Source organism: Vidua chalybeata, chromosome 21 (assembly GCF_026979565.1).
Source record: "Vidua chalybeata isolate OUT-0048 chromosome 21, bVidCha1 merged haplotype, whole genome shotgun sequence".
NCBI lineage: Eukaryota > Metazoa > Chordata > Aves > Passeriformes > Viduidae > Vidua > Vidua chalybeata.
Window position 1 is genome coordinate 8,366,409 of NC_071550.1, and position 26,475 is coordinate 8,392,883.

Here is a 26,475-nt window from a genome sequence, read left to right on the forward strand (position 1 = left end):
CAGTGAGCCACAAAAGGCAGTGTGGGGAGTGAGGGAAGGGAAGAGCAGTTTCTCAGAGGGTTTTGGCAGGGCTGGCCCCGTGTGGTGCTCCGTGGGCAGCTCTGGAGGGGACACCCAATGCTCACAATCAAAAGGCTTCCAAAGGAAGTCTTCAGAGGGCTGGTCCTGCTTGGCACTGGTAAAACTGGTAAAAACAAGACTGAATGAAGGAGAACAAATCATTGTGGTGAGGTTTGAATGTGTTTTCTGCAGTGCCAGTGGTGTGAATCAAAGCCAGTGTGCTGAAGGAGAGACTGAGGTGGCAGCTGAAGGCTGGGCTGTCACAGCACTGGGGGACTCTGTGCCCAGAGGCTCACAGGGACCACAGTCAGGCAACTGGGCCACTTTCCTGCCTAAATCCAGCCCCAGAGCACCTGGTGCTGCAGGGACTCCAAAGCACATGGAAGGCCAGGTGGGATTTCAGGTCCAGACCTGAATTTTGATGCTGCCTCAACTTCTACATGAGCTCAGCTGTATAATTCCAGGGAGGTGAGGTCTGTTTGTGACCAGTTGGATTGTGCAGTATGAACCTCACGTTTCAGTTCTTCCACAGACATAACCATGGTCTGGTTATGACTATTGGTCTTTAAGTATGTGATTTATATGGTTCTGGGAGATATTTTGTGGTTTATAGACTCAAAGACTCCAGTTTATACAGGCTCCATCAGGCCTTGCCAGGAGAGAATAGAATTTGTAGAGTTAAGATGAGCCTCGCCAGCTGGATATGTTGATTTTAAAGGTCCTTTCCAACTTAAATGATTCTGTGATACAACATTACCTGTGAAAAGAGGAGGAGAACCTGGATTTTGACTCACCCTCCTCAGAGAGAAGGAAACTGTACCTTGAGCTCCTGTTCCATTCTACACCAAAATTAATTTCCTCACAGAACCAGTGACTTTCCAGTGATAATTTGCTAGGAAAAAAAAAGATCAGGTTAAATACAGAGATTTGGGAAGTTACTCCTGGGCAGCAGGCCACATTATCAGTGTAATTTGATTTCTTTTTAGAGAAAAAAAAGAGTCCCTCTGCTACTTCTTGGATTCCCTCTCAGAGCCACCCCAGGACCCCTGTCCAGCACCTCTCTCCAGCTCAGAGATGAACCCAGGTGGGCAGGCTGAGCAAGGAGTGACAGAGACACCCAGGGCAGAGATGTCCCTCAGCCTCTGCTGAGTTCACAGTGACTTAAAACCCTTCCAAAGACAAAAGCCAAAGGAGTTTTGAGACCTTCCAGGCAGAAGAGAGCGAAATGAGTTTTTCAGATCCCTGGATGCTCAAAATGTGTGCAAACACAATGTGACTTGCAGCATTTCAAAGCCTGAATTCCAGCAACACCATAACAACATGCAGGTTATTTGATGTCGTTCACACCAGGCACAGGGTGACAGACATGGGCAGAGAGGTTTAATCAGACTAAAACTAAGTAGTTGGCATTGTCTTGGCTGTCAGATCTTGATTTGCCTACACATAGCATTTGCAGTCTAGCCAAGTTTTAGAAAATACCTAAAATGAGCTAAACCAAGCTTGGCTACCTTTGACATTGGACTAGATTAACAGAGAGAAGCTGTAGGGTTTAGATTACTGAAAAGATAAGTCCCTATTTGATGCATTTGGCTCATATTTGAAAGATTGCACCAAGTTTTATTACTCAGTTCTATCCCTATTTTCACAGTCAATCAGCTAAGAAAGTTATCTTTTATTTTTTATTTTCTTTGGAAGAAAAAAAATGTTTCCTGGTTAAAATGGCTTTCAGGATTTTAGATGATTCAGGATTTTAGAAAGAAGCAGGGGAATCTTAGCATCTGTTTTCACGTTGCCTTGACAGGGACAGGCCTCAATTAAGGATCTTATTAAAAGTGTCTCCTCCTGCATTATATCAAATCCTGGTGCTTCTGCTGAAAGTTGAAAATGTGCACACATGGCAACCACAGACTCAGAGTCCAAAGGTGATGGAGCTGTCAGGAAAGCAAGGAATACATTCTGGATTAGCTGCAAAGGAGATGGATCCTGGAAACTAAAAAAGACTGTGGCAGCTTGGCTAGTGCCTAGGAACACTCTGGGTCCAAGTCTATTGAAGTGTTTACTGGGGAAGTACAAATATTCTCCAAATCCCAGCCAGCGACTTTTAAATTAATCTTTGCTTTTTTCCATGTTTAATTTGCTTTAACTGCCTTGCTTGATTGAGTATGGCTTTTTTTATTTCACTTGTGGGTATCTCTGACATTCCAGGTGCTTCCCACTGCTGCAGTTGGAAGAGTTATAGGTACCTTTGTGAATCAATCAGGTTATTTGGGCACATGGAAAAATCCAAGAATTAAAAAAGTAAATAATAATTGTTTTAAAAAATAAAGTTTGGGTTTCCCAGCTTTGTTTTTGTCACCTCAAAAAGGTGTGAAAACATTTGCAGGAGATTTGTATGAACAGAGAGCTGGATTATCTATCCCAGATCCCTGGACCTGGTCTGTTCACCCCTTGCCCTTGGACCAGCCCTTGAACCCTGAGCCATCAGGGAGGGATTCCAGCACAACAACCCTGCTTTACTCCAGGCAAAACCTTGGCCCATCAGGTTTTTCCTGCACAAACTCCTTGTTTAAATCCTTAATCCCCCATAAACACGTGCCCTGGTTTCAGGGGTGTGCAATGCCTGCAGTGTTTGCAGCTCTCACCCTGCACAAACCTCTCTGTCCCTCTGGAGCTGTAAATGTTTGATTCCTTCCAGCAGCTCATCCCTGGGACCAGCTCAGAGGACATTTCTGGGTGATGTTGTCATCTTTCCTGAAGCAAAACAAGTCGTTCAGAGCAGAGGATTAATTAATTCTCCTTGGAAGTTTTATGTAAGCCTTGGTTTGGAGGCAGCAGCGCTCACAGGGTGAGCCCAGGAGTGCATCCAGTATTCCCTGCTGGGAAGAACCAAACCATTTCTTTGGGATTTCCTCAACTTCCCCTCCTCAGAACCACTTACTGAACATTTTGGTCAAGCAGGTCTTTCTCTGGTGCTGTGAGTTTGAGAGAGAGGCCTTAAAGAGCAGAAACAAACCTGCAGCAGAAGTCAGCAGATGGAAGATGAATTTTCCCATCTGTACCAAGGCCCTGGGAGGAGTCCAGGAAAAGCAGGTGTATCTCATTTGAGGAGCATTCAAGTAAATAACAGCCCCACTCTGGAACAAAAAGAGGGCTCCACAGAGCTGCAGCTGATGCCTGCAGAGTGTCAGAAGCTGATTTTTTGACCTTCCTGGATCAGTAAGACCAAATATTTATTTGAGTGTACAGGAATTAAGTTCCAGAATATCACTGGAAATCAGGCATGCTGGTTAAGTTTTCTATCCTTTTGAAACTTCTATGAATTCCTGGCTGTATAGGATAATTTGTTTGGTCATTGCTTCAATCTATGTGTACTTCTAAAGGTTTCAAGCAGGACATTCCACCTTCCACCACAGGGATGAGGTGACTTGCAGTGGGAAAATCCTTTCTTTTCACATCTTAGGCTGAGGATGATGAAAACAGCAGGACAAAGACCAGCACCACATGATTCTAAGTGTATTCCAGAGTGATTTTTGACTCAAACAGAATTGCAATGTTTTCAATATTTTCACAATATTTTCATCTGTACAGGCATATCCTCATTATGTGGTTAATGTAGGTGAGCAACACCAAGGTTATTTTAGCTTTGGTAAAAAGAGTTGCCCTGACAAACAGCCAGTGCATTCCCATGGGTGTGTGTCTGGGATAACTGGAGGCATTTCCTGGAGGTCTCTACCCCGCAGCCAGTGGGTGCTGCCGTGTAGATACAGCTAAATGCCACAGTGTCAGGTTACAAGATGTGGCTGGGGGTGTGTGTTCTATTCTGTCTTTCAGAGCTGGGGCAGTTCTCCTCGGTGCATTGGGCACTTTTCTTTATCTCTCCCACAGCCAATCCTCCCTCCAGGAGATCTCTGCTGTTCATGGCCACTGAGTGTCCCTGCATGGCTGAGAAAATTCCAGCATCCCATGGGGAGAGGCTCTGCCCAGGGCAGGAGCCAAGCATTCCTACCTGGATCCAATCTGACCTTGGAACAGCACAGCAGCCTTTGCCCACTGCATTCCCAGAGGAGCAGCTTTCTGCCCCACTGCATTCCCAGAGGAGCAGCTTTCTGCCCCACTGCATTCCCAGAGGAGCAGCTTTCTGCCCCACTGCATTCCCAGAGGAGCAGCTTTCTGCCCCACTGCATTCCCAGAGGGAGCCCAGGCCCATCTCCAGCAGCCCTGGAGCTCCAGAGGAAAACTCCAGCCTTGTCCAGGATCCTGCCCCAGCAGAAGCACAGCTGGCACTGCAGGAGGGCTGAGCCCCCATGGAATGGCACTGCTGCCACACCCTGACCCACAGCCTGCCAGGGCCTGCTCTCACTCTGGCAGTGGTGTTTTGTATTACTGCATTTTAATTTTTAATTTTCCTAGTAAAGAACTGTTGTTCCTACTCTCATATCTTTACCCGAGAGCCCCTTAATTTCAAAATTATAATAATTCAGAGGGAGGGGGTTTACATTTTCCATTTCAGGGGAGGCTCCTGCCTTCTTTAGCAAACACCTGTCTTTTCAAACCAAGACACACAGCCTCAAATCTCACCAAGCAACAGCCAGTCCCTGGATTAGAGTAGGAAAAACATCTTCACCAAAAGGAGTGTCCCACTCTGGAAGAGGCTGCCTGGGGAAGTGTTTGAGTCACCATCCCTGGAGGTACTTGAAAGCCATGGAGATGTTGCTCTGGGGACATGGATTAGTGGAGGACTTGGCAGTGCTGGGGGAATGGTTGGATTTGATGATCTCGATGGTCTTTTCCAACCTAAACAATTCTATGGCTCTACGACATTTGAAAAATATGTCTTTGAGATCACAAGGCTTTGCTGTGCCCCACTCTCACTTCTCTTTTATGGATTCAACTGTGAGTGTGTTGAATAACCAAGACATCCTAAAACTATTTTATAACATGCTCAGAACATTCAATGAAAGGAAGAAAGCATCATGGCAGCGTGAACCACAGTTTAAGTTATTCCTTTTCCCTGGAAATTTTGGGTCAGGTTCTGCCTCCCAGACAGAAACTGTGCTGTTGCTGTCCTGCTCTTCCCAAAACTACAGCGTGGTCCCCATACAGAGGAGACTTGGATGGGTGTGAGAGCAGGGGGCAAAAGGACCCTGGAAAAAAAAAAAAAAGAACATCAGTTCTGAGGGTAAACTGCACCGATTACTGAGTCACAAACCATCATCAAAAATTAACAAATCTCTCCTTTTATTGTGAGAATAAGAAAAAAAAAATCACTGGACAGGATGTGCTTAAACTCCTCTCTGGTTGTGACTTTCATGCCTTCCATTTCCCTACAATCCCTTCCTGCCCCCTACCCACAGAAATTTTTGCTACATTGTGGTGTCTAAAAATATAGAGATGAATTGTCAGATTCTTATTATTTAAGTGGAGATCATGATTTCCTTGTTGTGGTCACAACTATAAGCATCTCTAAGAAAACATTTAAAGCTCTGCCTGAGGTTTGGATCTGAAATGAAGGAACTGGAAGTGAAGAGAGTTCCTGGCCAAAGTCAACCAAGACAAGAGGGAGTGAAGGAATGTAAAAGAGTCTGGAAAAGTTGAGTTGCATGGAGCTTAGAGTCCAGAAAGTGCTGGGGATGCAGACTGGGATCCTTTATACATTAGACAGTTGAGTTAAAGCTTCAGTTCTATCCTCTAAACCCTTTCTGCCGATTTCATGACGAACATCAGCACTAAAAAAGTGTAAATGAAAGCTTTTGGAGCTGCCCTAGGGAGCGTGACCCCTACCAGTGCCCAGACTTGGAGCAGTTTGATTTCTGAGAACTGCCCACCATAATTTGGGCCACAGTGGCACAGAGGAAGGAGAGACACTGCCTTGTCAGCCCTGAAACATTGCCAGCACTTGCACACAGCATTTTTTGGAAGGGGAAAACACCACAGCACAACCGTGTGTACCCAAAATTGTCATTAAAGAAACCCACCCTGCTGGCAGCCAAGAGCACAAACCCAAAATCACAGGCTTGACTTGAGTCAGGGTGTTTTGATAAAACATGAAAACCAACTGATTTCTGCAGAGGGGGAAGCTAAAGATAGATCTGACCAAATTGACAACATCAGCAGCACTCAGAGCTGGACAGCTTGGCTGGAAACCTCCTTCCAGGGAGAGACAGAGGTGTAGAGAAGCTCAGTTCCTTCAGATTTACCTCTCCCACAGGCCCCACTTTCCAAATACCTCTAAGAAAAGCTGTCTGTGAAATGCTTTGCACTTTGGTGCTGAAGGATGGCACTGCAGCAGTGCTCCCAGACAGGCTGGCTTCAGAGAGTCTCTCTGAAAAGGATTTCCAGCAGCAAATCCTTCCCAGGGAAGACGTGGAGGAGGGCATTGGAAAAAGTTGCCTATAGAAGGAGCAAAATTAGACCGACACAGTAACAGTCTTACTGTAAAAGAAAATGGAAAGGAAAATCTGCAAGTCAATGAGAGAATTCACAGGGATAAACAGAAAAAGGCAGATGTCAATGAGTCACTGCTCGCTCAGAGAAATCAGCCTTTTGCCTTTTCCTTGAGTCACTGGCACACCCTGCAGCAGCAGCAGAGGCAGCAGCGACCTCTTGACATGAACCATTTTTAACAATTCATTACTCATGTGATCCTCCAGCCCTTTAAAAGTTCTGTGAAGCACTGAAGCACATGACCTCACCCCTCACCCATGTTATTCCCCACCTGGAGCACTGGCTGGGGGGCAGCCCTGGGGTGTGAGGGAGCCTGTCAGAGGGCATGTTTGGGGCTCACAAGGATTCCCATACCTGCAGTCCTTGGTGGGTGCATTCAGGAGTCACCAGAAAAAAAAAAAAAAAACTGCCTGGGCTAAAAACACCTCCAAAAAACGTGTGAAGTTCTTGTCAGCTCTACCATAAAACACCAACTCCTTGCTTTCAGTCCACTGCAGGAGTTCTTAATAAAGCTGTGAAAAATATGTTCCTCAGTGGGACACAAACAGGCATCCAGAGGTGCTCTGGGGTCCAGATGTGAAGCTCTAGGGTCATAACAAGGGAAGAGAAAAGCACACAGCTTGAAACATCACCAAATGCTTCCCAGCTTCCAGGCGAGGTGGTCTGGCCCAGCAGCCTGGTGCTAAGCCCTTAATCTACAGACTGCACTTTTACATCTGTGAGTGCTTCTTGGGGGCTCATTTTTCCTTGTAGGATGATTTCAGGCTGCAGGATAAGTTATGTATAGCATGTGGAGCTGTGTATGCAGCACAGAATCAAGAGGCATGTAAAGAATGCAGCCAGGAGAAGGAACTTATTGGAATCACATGGGATTTTTAGATTGCATGTTTCCAGGCCAGCTTCCATCAGCCCCACTCCCTTACTTTTCAGTCTGGTTATCACAAACCATCTCAAGGTTCCTCTGTCTGCCAGATTTGTGCGTGACTGTTCCCCTCCACATCTTGCTACAAGGGACAGTCAGTCCCAGGGCATCTTTGGACTACAAATGGATTTAACCTCAAACCAGTGTAATTTCTTTTTTTTCAAGGCTTTTTCCTACCCTTCAATCATGCTTAGTTTCTTTCCCAGGACCATGACACGGTGATGTCAGAGAAAGGAGCAATTTCTGATTCACCAGGGCAGGCAGTGGTACCCACCAGCTCTCACACTGCCATCGCTCCAGAGGCACTAAAAATGAAGTCAGGATGAAATCCTGAATGCAGATCCTCAATTTAGAACTGTTTCCATTCCAGGAGCCACTCCAAAACTTGTGAGAAATGAGCAGAGGGTGTCATAGAGAATTAGGATAGAGGATTGTTCTGTTATTGATTTGATATTGATTTCAAGAATGAGGAGCCATAAGAAAGAAACAAAAGATGTTTTGTTGCTCATACATGAGCTGGACCTGTGTTTTGCAAAGGAGAGGGCTTCAGTCTCCAGGCTTGCTGAAATGAGGCATTTCTGGCATTTATTTATCAGTGTTGCTTTGCACAGTGAAGCAGTAACAGCTCCTTCCTCTTACATGGCAAGCTCTGCTTATGGAGGAGAAATATTGACACAGAGAAAATGTGATTCTAAAAAGTGACATGGGAAGGTGAATAGAATAAAAGTTAAAAGTTGTTTGCTACACATTCTCAACCTGTCTAACCATCCAAATCCAGCCATGGCTGTCAAACACATCACCCAAATGACTTCTGAAATGAAGGGGTGATAGCAAACTCCTTTGAAACCCCGTTCTAAATTCAGGAATAGTGCTGTGTGCCTGGTGAGGAGGTCATTTGTGAGACATACTGGGCAAAGACATTTATTTGGACATTTCTCAGAGAAGGCAGTGTTATAGTTGCTATTTCAGAACTAAGGTTTGGTGAAAACTTACAGGGTAGAGTTGGATTCTCTGAAAGACTCTGGGAGAAGAAAACATGAGGCAGAAGTTGGGCAAGAGAGCTTCTTTCCACCTCAGAACTGCTCCCAAACTCGTGGTGCTCACACTGGGTGAGCAATTTCACCCAGAGAAAAGGATCTGCTCCCAACTGAGCCCTCCAGGCACAGCAAGGGAAGTGTTGTTAGGGTTAGCACTTAGTTACTCCCTCCTACAAACTGACAAACATCAGCCCAGACTTGTAATTGCTTTCAAACTTCAGCCAGCTGCCATGGGGAAGGGGTTGAAGACCATAAATATTGGCTGACAAAACACTGGAACGGATCCAAGCTCCTACGCAAAGGAACATGTTGGGTAAGAGCTCCCTGTGACTTGGTTCTGACTAGAAATGAGTTTTATCCTGATTTTTCAAGATCTTCACATCCTTGGGTACTGGAGAAAATAGAATAGGTTGGGAATCTTGCAAACAGTCAAACATTCCCAAGGTTCCTGGGGAATCAGCCACATTTGCCCATGTGGGTTGCTCAGGATTTATGGACTCAGCCTCTGCAGACTCTGCAGCTGAATGGGCATGAGCTTTAGTCAGGTCTTCACACTAAGTCTCCATTCTCAAGGAGTACAATTTTGCATGGAAAGATGAAAATGAAACTAAAACAAAACCTTGTCTAAGTCATGGATATTATCAGCCTCACTGAGCTGAAACCAGAAATTATTCTACCAGACCACACCATCATCTACTGTGAATCAGCACCTAGAAGGTGAAACTTTCCCCACAGGTCAAACCACTTGTGAAGATGGATATTTTGAAGATCAAAATACAAACATTAGCCAACTAGGAAGGTTTTGCATCCAAATGTGGTTGGAATACCTGGTTAGAAAAGCAGCTGTGCAAACACCGTGGCTGTGATTTGGAAATCGGTCTGTGCTCATTAAAGCACTCTCTGGAGACAAGGATCTCCATGGCAGGATTGTCCCTAACAAATCCTTATCATTTGTGGAAGGAATGGATTGCAGGAGGGACAGGTAGTAGACACCTTTCACTTCTAAGTAACTGTACAGACTGTGCATTGGAAAATAATTGATTTGCTGAACAGTGAGCCAAAGGCCTCCTTGTGCTCTTTTGGGGGAAAATACTCACATCAGCTCAAAGGCCTCAGTCACAGTCTCAGAATATATTTTGCTAATCAATGCAGAGGTGACCTCTGGGCCAGCATGGAATGAGCTTCTTGGGGTGAGCAATGTTTTATTAATACCCAGTGATTTACCCCTTCTGCAAACAGGCAGAGCTTTGGGTCTCCAGGATTAGCCCAACACCCTTGATCTTACCTGAGTGCAAAGCCAACAAAAACCCTTCCTGGATTTGGAGTTGTTAGCTTTGAACAAGGGAGTGTCTGAGGCTACAAAATACTGAACCACAGCTGAAAGCACTCATCTCTCATCTGCCCACAATTTAATTGCTATTTTAGTTAAAGCAGATTAGTAGCAAACTTGAGTTTAATTTAAGGTTACCAGGGAAAGAATCAACAGCAATCAGTGGTAATTTATAAACAGATTAATTGCTCCATTGATATAGCACTGCACAACATATTCAATCCAGTCTTGCCTCATTGTGGCTCCTATTTACCAGTAGTTTTAAACCAAACAAAACACAGGTTCTCTGAAGAGCTCTTCAGGCTCTGCACTCCCACCTTTCCAGTGTTTGAATTTCACTCTGTTTCCATGGCCACCGTTATCTCTTAAAAAAATCATTTTGACTCATCAGTTCTTTCCCACACAGGAGCCCAAACACTAAAGAGGTGGGTTAGTCATGGGTTTAAAGGCTTAGGAATTAAAACCCCAAAGAGCAGACAGCAATGTGTTATCACAGAGGGGAACAGTGGGACTGCCACTGGGATATGGAACCAGACATTGCAAGGCACGGAACCACAGGCAGGATTGTTACCTTTCTGCCCTATTTGTTTTGTTTTGATGTCCAGACTGAATACTGGGATGACTCACAGAGCCCCTTGCTATCACAGCACATGCCACAGTCCAGACAGCCACGATACACAGAGTATCACCATACAATTTCAGAAAGCTTCAGCCCACACAGTAACACCACACCTCATCAGAAGGCTCCAGGTGTCTGCCCACACAGAGTAGCATCCTGTCACTTCAGAGTGCTGTAAGTGTCCACCCTCCTCGTTCTTTAGCCCAGCCTTTTATACCCCTTCATTCAAACTTCTGGGAGTATTCTTGGAGTGAGTGACCAACACAACCCCATCACTACCTCCAGTCTTTCCTCAGGAAGCATCAGACTCACCTTGTTCTGCTGACATCTTTGCAGAAGGATTATTTGGGATACTTTAGTAATACCTGAAGAAAACTTGTAGAGCTGATTTCTTACGACCGCTCTAACTGAGCCTGGTGATTAGGAGGAGTCTTTTTAAGCCATCTTAAAAAAAAAAAAAAATAGGAGCCTTCTCAGTTCATCTCCGTATCATTGCCATGTCCTACATTCAGTTCAAAAGATTAAACCTGAGAAAACAGACACAGAGAAGGCAGGGAGGAGAAATTTTATAGGGACCTTTCTTATTCTCAATCCTTTACATAGAAAGGGAGTTGCCTCTTCTCCTTGTCATCTTCTGGCTCTCTGTCCATACATCTCTCCATCCTTTTTTAGAGAAAAACCTTTTTAAAATCACTATGGTGGGAATGAGCAAAATAGCTCCTCTATTTCTTTCTGGACTTAAACAACTGGGAGTCACTGTGAATGTTGTCAGTGTCACTGGAAGTGTCACTGTGCTCAGTGAAACATTTCCATGTCCTTCACATCAGCATTTGGTGGTAGGAACAGCATAGCCAGGGAAATAAGGAATTGCAGGAGCTGGTGTGTGCTGCCCTTGGCTTTTCTCTGTCTGGGAAGATGATTATGGTCCTAGGGAGTGTTCCAGAGCCTTCCATCTCTGAGCACTGATGAACCTTCCCCCCTCCCCCCCAAAAAAAAACCCCTCAGGAAGAAAAAAGATCAGGAAGAAGGACTTGATAGAAAAACCCCAACATTAACGAGACAGAGATCATAGAAGATCCCGAGTTGGAAGGGACACATGAGAGATGAGTGAAAGACTTCCTTCCTTCCTTTCCTTCCTTCCTTCCTTCCTTTCCTTCCTTCCTTTCCTTTCTTCCTTTCCCTCCTTCCTTTCTTTCCTTCCTTTCCTTCCTCTCTTAGCAAATCCTAGTTTCCTTCTTTAAAGCTGCAGAGTTCCCTCTCACTCTGCCATGATCACACCCCCCTCCCTCCAAAATATTTCATTTGGTTTAAAAAAACCCCAGACATGCCCTGCACTGAATTAGTACTGCACAACAATATAAACTTTTAGGCTCCTACTTCATTTCTAGGAAGACCCACATGCTGCATGCGGAAGGATTTCCTGGAAAAGAAGAGATGAGCTCATAGCTCAGGCAATTGGATGCAGACTTAGGCTGGAATCAGCTTCTGTCACCACCAAGCTGAGCTCAGTTATTTCAGCCAGGTGGCTGCTTTTTTGTGCTCCTGTTGTACCCCAGCTGAGCTCAGTGGGAGCTGGGAATTAATAAATGCTCCAGACTGCTGGGAAAAAAACAGCCCTTGGGGATCTCTCAATAAGCAGCCAAAAGTTATTCCAAGAGGTTATTCCATCCTGTGTCCCTGCTTCCTCATCCATCCCATTGTATCCAGAAATAGGGAAAGGAATATAAGAGGGGTTTGTATTTGCTAAAACGTTGTGATGGGCACAGTAAGGAAGCAACAAACAGAAGAACTCAGAATGGATTTGATGGTTATAAATAAAGTACATGACTTACCTAAGGTAGAAAGAAAAATAAAATATTAGAAAGATAAAAAGACAAAATTCAGGTTGCTTAGGAACTAATTCCCACTCTGCCAACTTCTGAAAGTTTGGCCTTGCACCTTTTAATGCACTTGCATACAAATAGCTCAAAAAATACATGTGCTGGTAGAGTACTTTGATGGTAAGAGTAGCTGTAGTGTAGCTAAATCTCTTAGATAAATCTTAAATCTTCAGGCTTTAACACTTCAGGAAAACAAGGAAAGGTGTCTCAACTCTCTTTTGTAGGTTTTACAATAAAGTTTTTCTTTTAAAAATATTTTTTTAGGCACAGTGGACAGAAGAGGAAGATGCTGACTGGGAGTGGGGCAGCCAAGTACTTTTTAGGCCAGGAGGGAAGCTTGATTCTCTGTTCCATCACAGATTTCACATGCAGCCTTCTGAAAGCCAGAGTACCAAAGGCATAAAGGGGATTTAAATGACAGAGTTCAGGGTGAAGAGCTCTGTAGCCCCAGCAGCCTCCTCCTCTCCCTCTGCACAGCTCAGGCCATGCATCAGTGTTGTCCTCAGTTCCTCTCCTGAGGCTTCAGGCTGGTACTGCCTTTGGAAATCCATCCCCACCCAGGACAATCCAAGGCAGGGAACCCTGTGAGGGATGTTTTGAAGCACAGAGTGTGGGATAGCTCCTGGTCAGTGGTGAGAGGACTGCAGGCTGTCAAAGAGCTCAGTGTTGTGCCTGGAGAGAGTTGAGCCCCCCTTTCCCATGCTCTGCAGAGCCTCAGGGCACAGAGGAGCTCAATAAACATTCCCATTTAAAAAGGTTTTTGTTCTCTCCTCCCTTTCTGGAACCAACACCAACACCTTATAACACAGTCTATAAAGACCTGAATCAATTTGAGGAGCTTTAAAGCTTTTCAGTGTCTTAAATATGAATCTGTAGCAAAACTGAGAATCAGTTCAATCCCCACATCCACACAGTGCTTGTACTCCTGGCCTGCCTTCATAACACATTTATAAACCATTTTCTGTTTAGTAAACTCTGCTTGACAAATCACTTGACTTAAATTCCAGCATCTGAAATAACCAGCAGTAAGAGATAAGGTAATGGCCTGAAGACAAGGATATTAATCCTAATTATTTCTGATAACACCCTCCTTTGAAATACATGTTAATACTTAGCCAGCTGTGGTTAGTTTCCCAAAAGCAGAATTTCAAAACACTTCCTTACCCAAATCAGCCCCTCTGACCTCAGATCTCTGCATTCCCAGACAACTTCCAGGATGTCAGTCCAAGCAAGGCTTCCTAAGCGCACCTCAGGGAGCGATTCCTAGATTGGTACTTTCCATTGGAAGTACTCTGGGCTCTCTCTAAGGATCTTGAGGGAGCACGTCTTTGCTTTCCTCTCTCAGAGTTAAGGAAGCTCATTAAAATATTCAATGAAACCCAAGAAGTCTGTTGGTCACATTACTTGCCAGTTAGTTGGGGGGGGGGGTGTTTGGTTTTTTTAAATTATTTTTAATTTGTTGCTTTGTGTGCAGCAATCTAACAAAGTTTAAAACCCCAAGTGCAAACATTTTCTATGCTGGCAGAACTGTTTTCTCATGCTTGTGACAGCTGAGTGACCTACTTTTGTTTGCTGGTGTGTCAGCCTCTGTGGTAGGAGGCCCAACTGGGATGTCAGCAGTGCTTAGAGGGGGGTTGGGCTGAGTGACTAAACCTGGGTCACCTGTGACCAGCTGGGATTTAGAAGCCAACAGTTCAAGTTACAGGTGACAGTGCAGAGCCTGGGCTCAGATCTGGGAAGGCAATGATGCCACTTGGACCAGGTGTGGATCATCCTCCTGGATTGTCTGTGATGGTTAATTTAAAAAACCTCATCTTAGAGAACAGCTGCAGCTTCACCACAGCAGGAATCAGACTTTCACAGGTTGCCAATGAGGTCTTCTACTCACTGCTTCCAGAGGCTGTCCCTTTTTAGCTTGAGAGAGTGAAGAACAAAGCTTTCAGCTGCAGCCAATACTGCTCAGGAAGCACCTTAAGAAAGTCCAGCTTGACCTCCACATTTCTCCCCTCCCACATCTTTGCAGAATCCCTGCAGGCCTTCTGCATGCCTTAAATTACCCCAAATCCTGAACTCTGAATAGAACACTTTGAAGAATTGCCACATCTCTGAGAAAACCATCTTCCCATCCTTCAGAGAAATATATTGCACAACATAAATATTAACTAAGAAGGAGCCAATGAAAATACAGGAGGACAACATGATTAATAATATGGTAGAAAGTGTTTACAAAGAAACAGGGAGTGAAAAATTGGGCAGATCTGCCCAGTGGACTCTCTCCATAGTGGTCACATCCTGATCTCTCTCCTACTTGTAGGCAATTTTCTCTCAGTAATTAACAAATGGCGATCACCATTTTCTTTGTTGACAACATAATTTCATTGAAATCCATGGATTTATGGAGGCATGACTTGGGATCACTTTGTGGCAAACACGCTGCTTCCTCTGGGTAAATATTATTAGAATGGTTGGGAGGAAGGAATGCCATCTGAAAGGCATTCCTGCATCCAGGAAGAGGATTTTAAACTTGGCAGAATAACCTACAGGAAGCTGTTAGTTGTGCCAGACTTTATGCTATTGATTCAGTAAGGCAAACAAACGTTAGTTGGGTTTGTTCTCCTCACATGCTGAGTTTCAGCTCAGGAAGACCAGTATGTCCAAGAAAAAAGTGCAACAAGCTATGCCTCACTTGCCTTGTTCTGGGAAAAATTCCAGGGCTAGGAAATGTTCAGAGGCCAAAGCTGAAGGTTCATCTAGAAAGGAGACTCTCTCCATCCCCATTAATGTCACTGGGAATGCTGCTGCCAACAGAGATCTGTATTTGGCTCCTGGTAATAATTACCAATCCCTCAGCATTTACTGCAGGCTGGACTATCCCTGGTTTATGCCAATTATCCAGACCAGAAAACATCATCTTTACATGGCTGGAATCAAGAGATGCACTGGTCAGGACCCATAATATACTGAAATATTTCCAAAAGACTCCTTCATAATCCTATTTTCTGCTGTTCTTCAAAGTATTCTTCCCCATGTCTACCTCTTGTCTGGTGTGTGTGAATTTGTAATGAATCTTCCTGCACCCAGGCCCTGGGAATGAACAGCTCAGCTTCAGCTGGGCCTTAAGCAATTGGCTTTGGATGAAATCAAAGCCCTTCCCCGTATCAGCCACAAGATAAACAACCTGCAAAAATGCCAAAATCCAAAGTTCTCTGAGTCCTCTTGAAGTAAATCATCAAACCACTACACTTGGTAGTACTTCTTCACTGCTTGTTGAGCTTGAGTTCACAGCTCTGTGACATCACAGCTTTTCCAAAGTATTAAATAGAACAAAGAACCTTAAAGACTCCACGACACAGCCTGTGGGAGCTACACCCCCCAGAGGGGAGCAGCACAAAGGCTCCTCAAAATCCCTCCAGTCCCACGGCATCTGCAGTGCCATGAAATGCTGAGGGAGGGGGAGCAGACCCTTGATTGGCTCAGTTACTGCAATTGCTACGAGCACCTGGAAAATACAACAGGCTCAGATTGCCAGATCACCACAAACCTGCACTGATATCATTTGAGTGACCTCCATCACCCCAAAGGCAGAGAGACAGAAGCTTATTCAGTAGTTTTGTCTATGATAAAAAAGAGTAGGTACAACTCAGATAGAAAGTACTGAAGCTCTGAAATCCTTTTACACATATTTTGGGATAAGAGGTGTCAGCTGCAGCCATTCAGGTGAAAAATGAATTGGCTGCCAAAATTTATCTTGTAACATAATCCACTGCTGAACAAAGAGGAGATGTTTTTCTTCATTTCTGTATAGCCTTTCCCCATTTTTCTTGAGACCAGGGAATTCTGCAGGAACAAGACTTTAAAGAGAAACTTTAATCTCCTTCAGAAAGTTTCAATTGTCCTGTCTTAACATACTGAAAAGCCTTTTTATTAGGTTTTTATCATTTGTCCTGGTTATTCCTGTGATAAAAGACTTTAAGATTCTTCCCACTTTACCCTTCAGGTAATCAGCACAGCTTTGCAGAGCTCTTTAGGGAATTAGATAGGGCCACGCATCTGCACTGGGGAGCCAATAGCTAACTTAGATGTTTTTCTGCTTCTCTTGATCACTCAGTAAGTTTCACCTTCTGCTTGATAAGTTTCAGTTCCTGGTGCAGTGAAAAAATGCCATTTCACTGTGCAGTGTGGTTTACAATTGTTCAGTAGAGAAATAAGATAATTTTAAAAAGAGTTTCATCTGCTTTCATCTGGAGGAGTATTCATTTCAAAATGAGAGCTAGTAAGAATTTCTGGCTAAATAGATGAATATTTTGGTAGGTTGTAGCTAAAAAAAAACCCTTTTTAGATCGCAGAATAATGGAATTGTTTGGGCCAGAAGGGACCTTAAAATCATCTCATCCCAGCCCTGCCATGGGCAAGGACACCTCCCACTATCCCAGGGTGCTCTGTCCAGCCTGGCCTTGGGCACTGCCAGGGATCCAGGGGCAGCCACAGCTGCTCTGGGCACCCTGTGCCAGGACCTGCCCATCTCAGAGGGAACAATTCCTAATTCCCAATATCCCATCCATCCCTGCCCTCTGTCAGCTTAAAGCCATTCCCTTTTCTCCTGTCCCTCCAAGCCCTTGTCAATCTTTGCTCTCCATCTTTCCTGTAGCTCCTTCAGGCCCTGCAAGGCCACACTGAGCTCACCCAAAGCTTCTCCTCTCCAGGTGAACAAAGCCAGCTGTGCCAGCCTTCCCTCCCAGCAGAGCTGCTCCATCCCTCTGATCCCCTGGTGCCTCCTCTGGATCTCTCCAGCAGGTGGACATTTCCATCCCTTGCTGACGTGTCTTCATCAGAGGAAATATTTTCCTCTCAGAGAGTCAGTTTTACCTACAAATCCATCCCCTTTCCTGCTCATTGATTGGGCCTCATCCCTCCTTACAAAGGAAGACTTTGGTAAAACAAAGGCTTTGTTACTTCGCTTAAAAATGCTGGAGTCGTATCCTCTCCCATGGGAGTGGCTTTCCCAGATGGCTCTTGACAGGCAAGAAATGTCCCTCAACTGCCCCACACACCATCCTGGACTTCACCAGCACTGAAATTTTCAGTTGTGTGTTATTCCTCCCACACATCTTTCCCCCTTCTCCATTTTTTTTTCCATTTTGTAACCCAGCTCTGACAAGGACATCGTTGTTTGCAGGAAAAACCGCCGGCCACTGAACCGCCTTTAGGCAAAGCAATTCCTCGCGCTGTAAACTCATTTCCTCTTTTTTAATTTTTCCATATCATGATAATGATTTGCTAACCTGAGTGACAAAGGGGCCTCTCTTATGCACAAACAGACGCTCCCAGGCTCCTCCAGCACAGAATTCCCAGGGGAAGAGCCATGTTTACCCACACGGGCTGACTTTATTTCTCTTCTGTCTGGAGTCAAGCAAGGCACGTTCCAGTTGAAGTCAAAATAATCCCAAGAAAATCCCTGAAACTTTAAACTTTCTGGAAGAGTTTTGGAACACCCCCAAAGGCAAATGGAGGGATTTTATGAAGCATTCCAATACTCATATGAAAATGATTGTGGGGAAATACACACAATGCAGATCACTCCAGGGATTAGGAGTCTTCCAGCAAGGAATTCCTTCGGCTTTGCATTTCTTGGATAAAAGTATTTAAAAAACTGGCAGAGCATTATAATCTTATTTTTGGGTGATTTGTTCTGACTGATGGGAGGTTTGGTGCAGTGGCAGGTGAGGTGACTGCGCTGAGGTCTGATCACAAGTATTTCAGGGAGTATTGGCTCTCTAAGCCTATTTTCCTGCTTTTTTCTTCCCCTCCACATGTCTCTGCTTAACCAAACATCACCCATCTTGACTCTTCCCTCAGAAAGAGCAGGATAAGTCAGGAATAATCCTTGTGAAATTACTAACTTAAGTCAGCCTAAGTAGAGAACCACATCTCAAAACCCAGCAGTGAGTTGTGAACCTGCCTTTTCTGTCACAAGTACAAAGGGCAAGTGAGACACTCCTGGATCAGAGGGAAAGTCTCTTTTCATTGTAAGTGATTAACAAGCAGAAAAAACAGACCTCGACTTTTTCACTGGCCTTTTTGCCCAACTACAGAGCTCTGTAAACACATTAAAGGAGAAGAATTAACAAAATAAGGCACGCTCTCAGTGAATTTATTACAGGCAAACAACACATGAACACTGAAACGAGCCAACAGTGCTTTGGTGGCCTATTGGAACTGCTGGCTTCACTCTATTTTCTCAGTAGATAAAATGTGCACATTAATTATGTGCAAAATTCTCACACAGAAATGGGTGTAGGCCTGTAATTGCAGGATTTTTCTTTTTATTTTGATTATCATTCTGAAGCCCAGTCCAGTTTGGCAAAAACAATCCATTCTGTATAAAAATCTGCTTAGGAGAAATGGATTTCTTGTACAGCAAATCCTATGACTCTCCCACAGGCCAGCAGTGTGTCACAAAGTGACCTTCAGCACTGGTCTTTATTCCTGATTTACCAGGAGGTTCATATTTTAAAATAGTATTTGGGAGATAACTGGGGCTAAATAATGGCATGCTTCCTAGATTAGGTCATGCATGGCCTTTCTGCCAAGCACCTTATCTAAATAATTATTCTTTTTGGGGGAAGACACCACCATGTTTTTTCATTTCTAATCTCCTGTTTGTCTCCTTCCTTCCTGCACACTAAATAATGAAAATGTGAGGTATTCTGCAGTGAAAGGAAAAAACTTAGTGATTTGAATCTCACTTTTATTCCCAAATTTTATTTATCTTTAGTTTTCAGTTCACCTGAGCAGTCTGAACACCAGAGATGTCTCTCCTTAGGGCAGTGCCTGAAACATGAGGCTGCTCCACAGTGGAGAGGCAAGGAATTTTCACTTTCCTTCTGCTTGAAGGTTTCCACTTTGCAGATGATATTTCCAGTGCTTTGATTCCCCAGACGAGGGGGTGAGGCTGAGCTGTTGCCTTGTGGCTGGAGAAGGAAATCAGATCTCTATTGCAATGTCCAATCTGAGGACACTTTAAGTTAAGAAGATAATAATGAAAAAAATTAAAAATAATAACAGCTCATTTTCCCTGGAAAATACTTCCTTTCAAGATTTTGAAGGGAATGAGATGTGAAGCACAGCCTGTCCCCAGTGTTTCCTGCCATGTTGGTGGAGAAAACTCCCTGCTCAGAGCTTTTTTCCCCCTTGCTCAGTTGTGAAGCATCAAAGCCTTTCCATGCTGTGAAATACAGAGCAGCAGCCCTTAATTCTGCATTCCCAGTCCCTGCTGGAACTTGGAGCACAGGACCTACAGACAGAAATGGCTTTGGAGGACAGAGCTGGCAAGAACAAGGAGCAGGAGGCAGAGGTGAGCTGCTTTCAAGTGAAATTTGAGTTGTTATGATGTCACTAAGTCTGCTCTGGCTCCCAAAAGCCATGAAACACTTCATCCCCTGGTGCTGAGACATGACACACGTTATCCAAAGCCTCCTTTAATCAGCTTAGCAACCTGAATAAGGCTAACAGCAAAACCAGCTCCTGCCAATCCCCTCTCCAGAGTTTTTGCTTTCTAAGCAAGCCAGAGTTATTCCCAAAAATCCCATAATCTCACCAGGAAGAATTTATCAAACACACACTTTTAAAGGGGTACTTCTCAATATAGTCAGTGCCCTCATTTCACTGGGCATTTCTTTAGAATATTCCAGGTAATTCAGAATTTGCCTTCAGTACATCTGCATGTGCCTTTTACCAGCATTCAGCTAGGAAGGATCAAGGCTGGTTCCCTGCTACTGCAAGCAAACTTTTCCATGTGTCCACAAGGTGATGGCCATGCTGGCACTGGTATCCAGCGTTTTGTAGCCCTCTCTGGAGTGTCAGCTGCTCCCAAAGGGATGGGCAGCAGCAGGGATCCTGAGGCTGGAACAGCAGGAACCTCCCCATCCCTAAGCAAGGGGAGCAGGACAGGCCAGGGCTGGTGGCCTGGTTCTACCAGGAGTCCCCAGCACCACAAATCCATCGTGGTGGATCAGGTTTGAGGCCATGGCAGGAGCAGGTCCCAGCCAGCAGGGCAGCATCAGGGCCAGTGGTGGGGAACAGGGTCACCCCCAGCCCATGGTGACAATGCAGGTGACTTTAATGACTTCCCAGGATAAGGAAAATGAAGATATCACCATTAAAGTCACTGTGTTATGACACGTTTCTGAGAAACCACTTGCTCAAAGTTGCATAAGGATGAGAAGTTTCCAGTGTTGTCAGACAATGTGGGGTTTTTCTGGACAATTTGGGAAGGTCTTGTGTTCACCCAGTCTGCTCCCTGCTGCTGCCTCCATCCCATTCCCACTCCCATTCCCACTCCTGTTCCCATTCCCATTCCCATTCCCGTTCCTGTTCCTGTTCCCGTTCCCGTTCCCATTCCCACTCCCATTCCCACTCCTGTTCCCATTCCCATTCCCGTTCCTGTTCCTGTTCCCGTTCCCGTTCCCATTCCCATTCCCACTTCCATTCCCACTCCCATTCCCATTCCTATTCCCATTCCCATTCCCATTCCCATTCCCACTTCCATTCCCACTCCCATTCCCATTCCCATTCCCATTCCCATTCCCATTCTTGTGGCTGTGCAATGCATTCTGAAACCACAGTGACCTGGCTAAAACCTGAAATTTATTTTAAAATTATTTTTAGGCCAGATCACTTCAGCATTCTCCTTCAAAACCCCGTGCACATTTTTCTCAGCGTTACTAAAAGCAGGCAAACTGCACTATGAATTTGAATTCTTCTCAATGAGCTTTGCTGTTGGAGAAGACCTGTCTGATTATTTTTCCCTTTCCAGAAATGAATGAGAAATTGGGTCTTTCTGCCCTGATCCCTCCTTGCTGCTCATTCAAAACATTAAATGAATTTCACACTCTTCCTATTGAAAATTAGAAAGAAAAGCACAAATCTTAATTAATTTTTGGAACCTGTAGTCTGAAAAGCTCCACTGTGTTAGGTCAATCAGCTTTGTTCAGATGTCAGGCGCTGTGCTGGATTCATTTAATGTGTTTCAAAACCAAGAAAAGAGGATTATAAAACCTATAGGGAAGTACTGTATTTAAACTTTAAAAATTTGGGGGGAGGGGTGGTTTTTGCATTTTCAAAGCTAATTTTTACTGTCCATAAACTCCACGAAAATTTATTCTGCAGTACATGATAACACACAATGGCTTGTAAGCAGTTCTACCACAGGCCAGTTGTGTTTTTATGACTCAAGTCCCAGCCAGACTTCAAGTGCCTTCAAAAGAAAATTTAAATTACCCAATTAACCCTTTTTTTGGGGGGACATGAAGGCACATTCAGTGCTGTCCAACATTTGGCTCTGTGTTAATTTGACCTTGTGCACATAAAGACTCCACATCAGAGGACTGATGCTCTACAGCCCTGCTCAGACCTTCTGCATCACTCACAGCCCATTATTTCTGAAGTGCTGTTAGCAAGGAAACCCAAACAATCCTTTTCCCAGGCTGTCCTTTCACCCATGGCCTTGGCAAGCTCTGAGAGCAGAGCGATCCCAAAGCCTCTCCAGCTGAAGTGGCACGTCCCAAATGGATATCCAATTGTTTATGTCAGGGTGATGATTCCCTTCTCTTGGATCTTATTTAGATCTCCTGGTAGAATTTGTAGTACCCAGCTGGTTTCTACACTGAAAAGGACTTTCTGCCCCTGCTCTGTCTGCCTTTGTTTCTCCCCTCCTTTTGAACTCGTGAGGGACTGAGATGGTGCAAGTGACAGTGTAGAGGAGACGGCATCTCCTGGATGGAAGGAGCTGGAGCCAAGGCACCCAGTTTGCTCCTCCTGAGACTGCTCTGTGCAGGCAGACACCACGAGGGTGCCAGCAATGAAGTCAGCAGCTGTACAGATGCCTTGGGTTTGGGGCCATGCTCAACACATCAAGTTTTTGGAAGGTTCCTCCGGAGTGGGGCTGGATGGTTCTTGCCTCATCTACAGGCAAACATTGCTCTGTCTCATTGGCCAAACTGGCACAGTGCCAGTCACTTAGGGGACTGCTGCCATTGTTACAGCAAAATTGGTCCTTTCCACAATGAACGTCACTGCTTTTTGTGGTTATCATGAATAAATAATCATTATTTTACCTCACAGTTACAGGAGAAAAAGATGGTCCACATACCCCTAAACAACCACATTTCTCTTCCCAAAGAACTCATTGAAGACAATTACAGAGCCACAGAATATCCTGAGCTGGAAGGGACCCCAAGGATCAGCCAGCCCAGCCCCTGGCCCTGCCCAGACCCCCCACCAACCCCACCCTGGGCATCCCTGGCAGCGCTGGCCAAACGCTCCTGGAGCTCTGGCAGCCTCGGGGCCGTGCCCATTCCCTGGGGAGCCTGGGCAGTGCCAGCACCCTCTGGGGGAAGAACCTTTCCTGCTCTCCAGCCTGAGTTGCCCTGGCCCAGCCCCAGCCGTTCCCTGGCTCCTGTCCCTGTCCCAGAGCAGAGATGGGAGCTGCCCCTCGGGAGGAGCTGCAGCCCCCGGGGAGCTCTGCCCTCAGCCTGCTCATCTCCAGGCTGAACAAATCAGGTGACAATAATAATAATAATAATAATAATAATAATAATAACAACAATAACAACAATACTCACAAAGGGTATTCGTGTTGAGAGGCTGCTCAGCCAGGGTTGCATAAGATGTCACTGTCTGAGCCATGAATCCAACTGTGCTCCTGGGTGGCAGTGCAGCTCCCATCCACTTCAGCTGTTCTTTGTTCAGATGACATGGACTATTTCCTAGTCATTTCTAAGAAGTTCAGTCTTAGGGATTAAAAGAAATGGAGTTTGACCTTTTCATTATCCCCACTAAGGCAGCCTTACTGACCACTGGAACTTCTGAGAGCTGTGCTGGTAAGTTGCTTTTTCTAATGATGTGAAGTAAACTTGTCAGAAGGATGGGGCCTCCTTAGCTGCACAAGATCAAGGGACAGTTTTAAAGGCAGGACTATTTGCAGCCCCACCCTGAGGATAAACAGTGAGAAGCAGACACCTTGCTGCTTGGCTTTAGAGAATCGACTCACGCAGGAAGAAATCTGCCTCCTCCAGCTTTTTTTCAGAAGGGTTAAATTTGATTGAGGGTCATGGGAACCACTCTTTCACAAGCTGGATTTTAAAGGAAACTTTGATACTTACAGATCAGAGTTCCAGTTCAGTTCAGTTCCCATTACATCAGTAGATCTCCACTTTGTTACCATATAAGAAAGACTCTCTTCCCAAACACTTATTTGGCACTTCACTGTAACAGCCACTGCTTTTTTACACAGCTGCTCCTTTCCCTACTGCTGACACAAGCTAAAATGTGAGAAGAAAGTCACACAATTTTGGTAAATGAAGGCCAGATTTACTTTCATGATTTTCACTGAGACAGGGAATTGCATCTTAACCTTTCAGGCTGCTGCTGCTTCCCTGTAGGAGCCTGGGAGGGAGTGTGACCTGGGCACGCTCCAGACATCTCACACAGCTTTGGTTCCTTCTGCTAAAAAACAAGGATGCTCCATTCCTGGCTGCTTCCATCTGGTCAGAGAAGAGCAGTTGTCAAGTTTAGTATCACATCTTTACTATATGTTCTATTAGATAATCTTTAAAGATTATCTTTACTATTCTAATTTATCAGCTGTAGTCTCAATCCTGTGGCCAGGATTATGAGGGTTAGGACTGGAACACGATTTGCTATGAAGGTACAAACCTGGAATGTCCCGTTAGAGGATAATAAACCACTGAGAACATTCTTCCATTTCTCTGGCCAATTCAATTTGAATCATTAAATGTTATTGGCAAACACAAAGAGACAGTCAAGGTAAATAACATCGTTTATACGTGCGTTAATTAACTGCCTGAAGTACCACCCATGAAGCAGATAAATCAGACTATTCTTCTGAGCCCCGACTCAAAGGAGGTTAAAGGAATTATTTCACCATTACCATAATCTAATATGTGACCAAATGTTCAGATGCTACATTCAAGAGAGCAGAAACAAAATAACTGCACTGCTGTGGGGAGGCTGGCTGGATAAATGCCAGCATGTTCACTGCCCTGAAAATAGAAGACAAGAAAATACACATATCAAGTTAAACTAATGATTTATGTGTCCCAAAGGGCAGTACCAGGAGAATGAACCCCTAGAAGGCACAAATAATGAACACATTGCCTGTAAGAGAAGTGTTTATTTCTCTTTCTAGTAGGAGGCTCTTTCCCAACAGAGAACATGAGGATTTGATATTGCTCCCAGCATTTTGAGAGGATCACTGATGCTCCCCAGGGGACTGTCTGTCTGCAAGGAAGCTGCTCAGTGAGGGCAGCAGGTACTCCCAGAGGCAGCTTCATTTGTCAGTGGGTGGGCTGGGAGCAGAGATCAGGGCTGGTAAACTCGAGAAAATGGTGCCTGGAAGCATGTGCTGGAAAGCAGAACAGTGCAGGAAAAACAGGGCTGGAGAGAGATGGGAATAAGGTGACTCAGTGGAGAGAGGTCACAGCAAAGCACACAGGAGGAGTTTTCAGAAACTACAGAAGAGAGAAAGAATTTACAGAGCCCTGACCAGTGAGTGTTGTTTTACTGTACAATACAAAGTGTCAAAAGAAAAGGAAAAGAAAAGGAAAAGAAAAGGAGAAAAAGGAGAGGAGAGGAGAGGAGAGGAGAGGAGAGGAGAGGAGAGGAGAGGAGAGGAGAGGAGAGGAGAGGAGAGGAGAGGAGAGGAGAGGAGAGGAGAGGAGAGGAGAGGAGAGGAGAGGAGAGGAGAGGAGAGGAGAGGAGAGGAGAGGAGAGGAGAGGAGAGGAGAGGAGAGGAGAGAGGAGAGGAGAGGAGAGGAGAGGAGAGGAGAGGAGAGGAGAGGAGAGGAGAGGAGAGGAGAGGAGAGGAGAGGAGAGGAGAGAGGAGAGGAGAGGAGAGGAGAGGAGAGGAGAGGAGAGGAGAGGAGAGGAGAGGAGAGGAGAAGAGAGGAGAAGAGAGGAGAAGAGAGGAGAAGAGAGGAGAAGAGAGGAGAAGAGAGGAGAAGAGAGGAGAAGAGAGGAGAAGAGAGGAGAAGAGAGGAGAAGAGAGGAGAAGAGAGGAGAAGAGAGGAGAAGAGAGGAGAAGAGAGGAGAGGAGAAAAGGAAAAGAAAAGAAAAGAAGAAAAGAAAAGAAAGAAAAGAAAAGAAAAGAAAAGAAAAGAAAAGAAAAGAAAAGAAAAGAAAAGAAAAGAAAAGAAAAGAAAAGAAAAGAAAAGAAAAGAAAAGAAAAGAAAAGAAAAGAAAAGAAAAGAAAGAAAAGAAAAGAAAAGAAAAGGAAAGGAAAAGGAAAGGAAAGGAAAAGAAAAGAAAAGAAAAGAAAAAAAAAGAAAAGAAAAGAAAGAAAAGAAAAGAAAAGAAAAGAAAAGAAAGAAAAGAAAAGAAAAGAAAAGAAAAGAAAAGAAAAGAAAAAGAAAAGAAAAGAAAAGAAAAGAAAAGAAAAGAAAAGAAAAGAAAAGAAAAAGAAAAGAAAAGAAAAGAAAAGAAAAGAAAAGAAAAGAAAAGAAAAGAAAAGAAAAAAAGAAAAGAAAAGAAAAGAAAAGAAAAAAAGAAAAGAAAAGAAAAGAAAAGAAAAGGATGATGATGACTTGGCTTGGCAAGCTCCTCCTGAGCTCAGGGCAAGGTCTCTGCGGTGCCATTGCCCTGTGCTGTCAGCCAGGGTCTGTCTTTCGCTCACAAACCTGATGTGCACCCCAAAGCACAGTGTAACTCCAGCCTCAGGAAATGTCCCTCTAGGACCACATAGTCATCAAGGTTGAGAAAGACCTCCCAGATCATCACATCCAGCCTGGAGCCAAAATCCAGGAGCTTGCACTCACACAGGCTGTATCCTGAATCCTCACTCTGGTAGAACAGCAAGGTCAGGACTTCAAATGCATGGGCAGGATTCTGTCCAGGTGTCTGGTGCCTGTGTCACAATCCCATGGTCCTTCCTAGATGAGGTGGTTCTACACTGGTCTAATTCTGGAAAAAAATAGAGCCTCAAGCAAATTTCAGCTGTGATTGTGTGAGTTTCTAGACAGAAGGGTCATGGATTATTCTCACTCCATCCCTAATTTCTTCCTCAATTTAAACAGATGCCCAGAAGGAAAAACCCTGCCCACCAGCAAGTTCCTTGCCTGGAATGGTTTTTCAAGGAATGGTTTCTGATACCTCTGTGTTACATCAAC

The 26,475-nt window shown here is 44.7% G+C and overlaps 2 long non-coding RNA genes across 4 annotated transcripts; both read right to left on the bottom strand.

The window, feature by feature from the left end:
• Positions 1-1,725: 1,725 nt before the first annotated feature.
• Positions 1,726-15,564, bottom strand: LOC128798607 (uncharacterized). Of its 3 annotated transcripts, none has more exons than XR_008434480.1 (4): positions 15,471-15,564; positions 10,725-10,856; positions 2,714-2,811; positions 1,726-1,991 (listed from the first exon to the last, which is right to left on the bottom strand). It is a non-coding gene; the product is annotated as an uncharacterized LOC128798607 (long non-coding RNA). The 3 variants fall into 3 exon arrangements; XR_008434479.1 differs by having other exon boundaries at positions 2,703-2,811; XR_008434481.1 differs by lacking the exons at positions 1,726-1,991; positions 2,714-2,811 and adding an exon at positions 4,988-5,204.
• Positions 15,565-19,023: 3,459 nt separating this feature from the next.
• LOC128798650 (uncharacterized) lies at positions 19,024-26,248 on the bottom strand. Its single transcript, XR_008434496.1, has 6 exons — positions 25,987-26,248; positions 23,706-23,835; positions 23,455-23,613; positions 23,147-23,231; positions 22,915-23,068; positions 19,024-19,263 (listed from the first exon to the last, which is right to left on the bottom strand). It is a non-coding gene; the product is annotated as an uncharacterized LOC128798650 (long non-coding RNA).
• Positions 26,249-26,475: the final 227 nt, after the last annotated feature.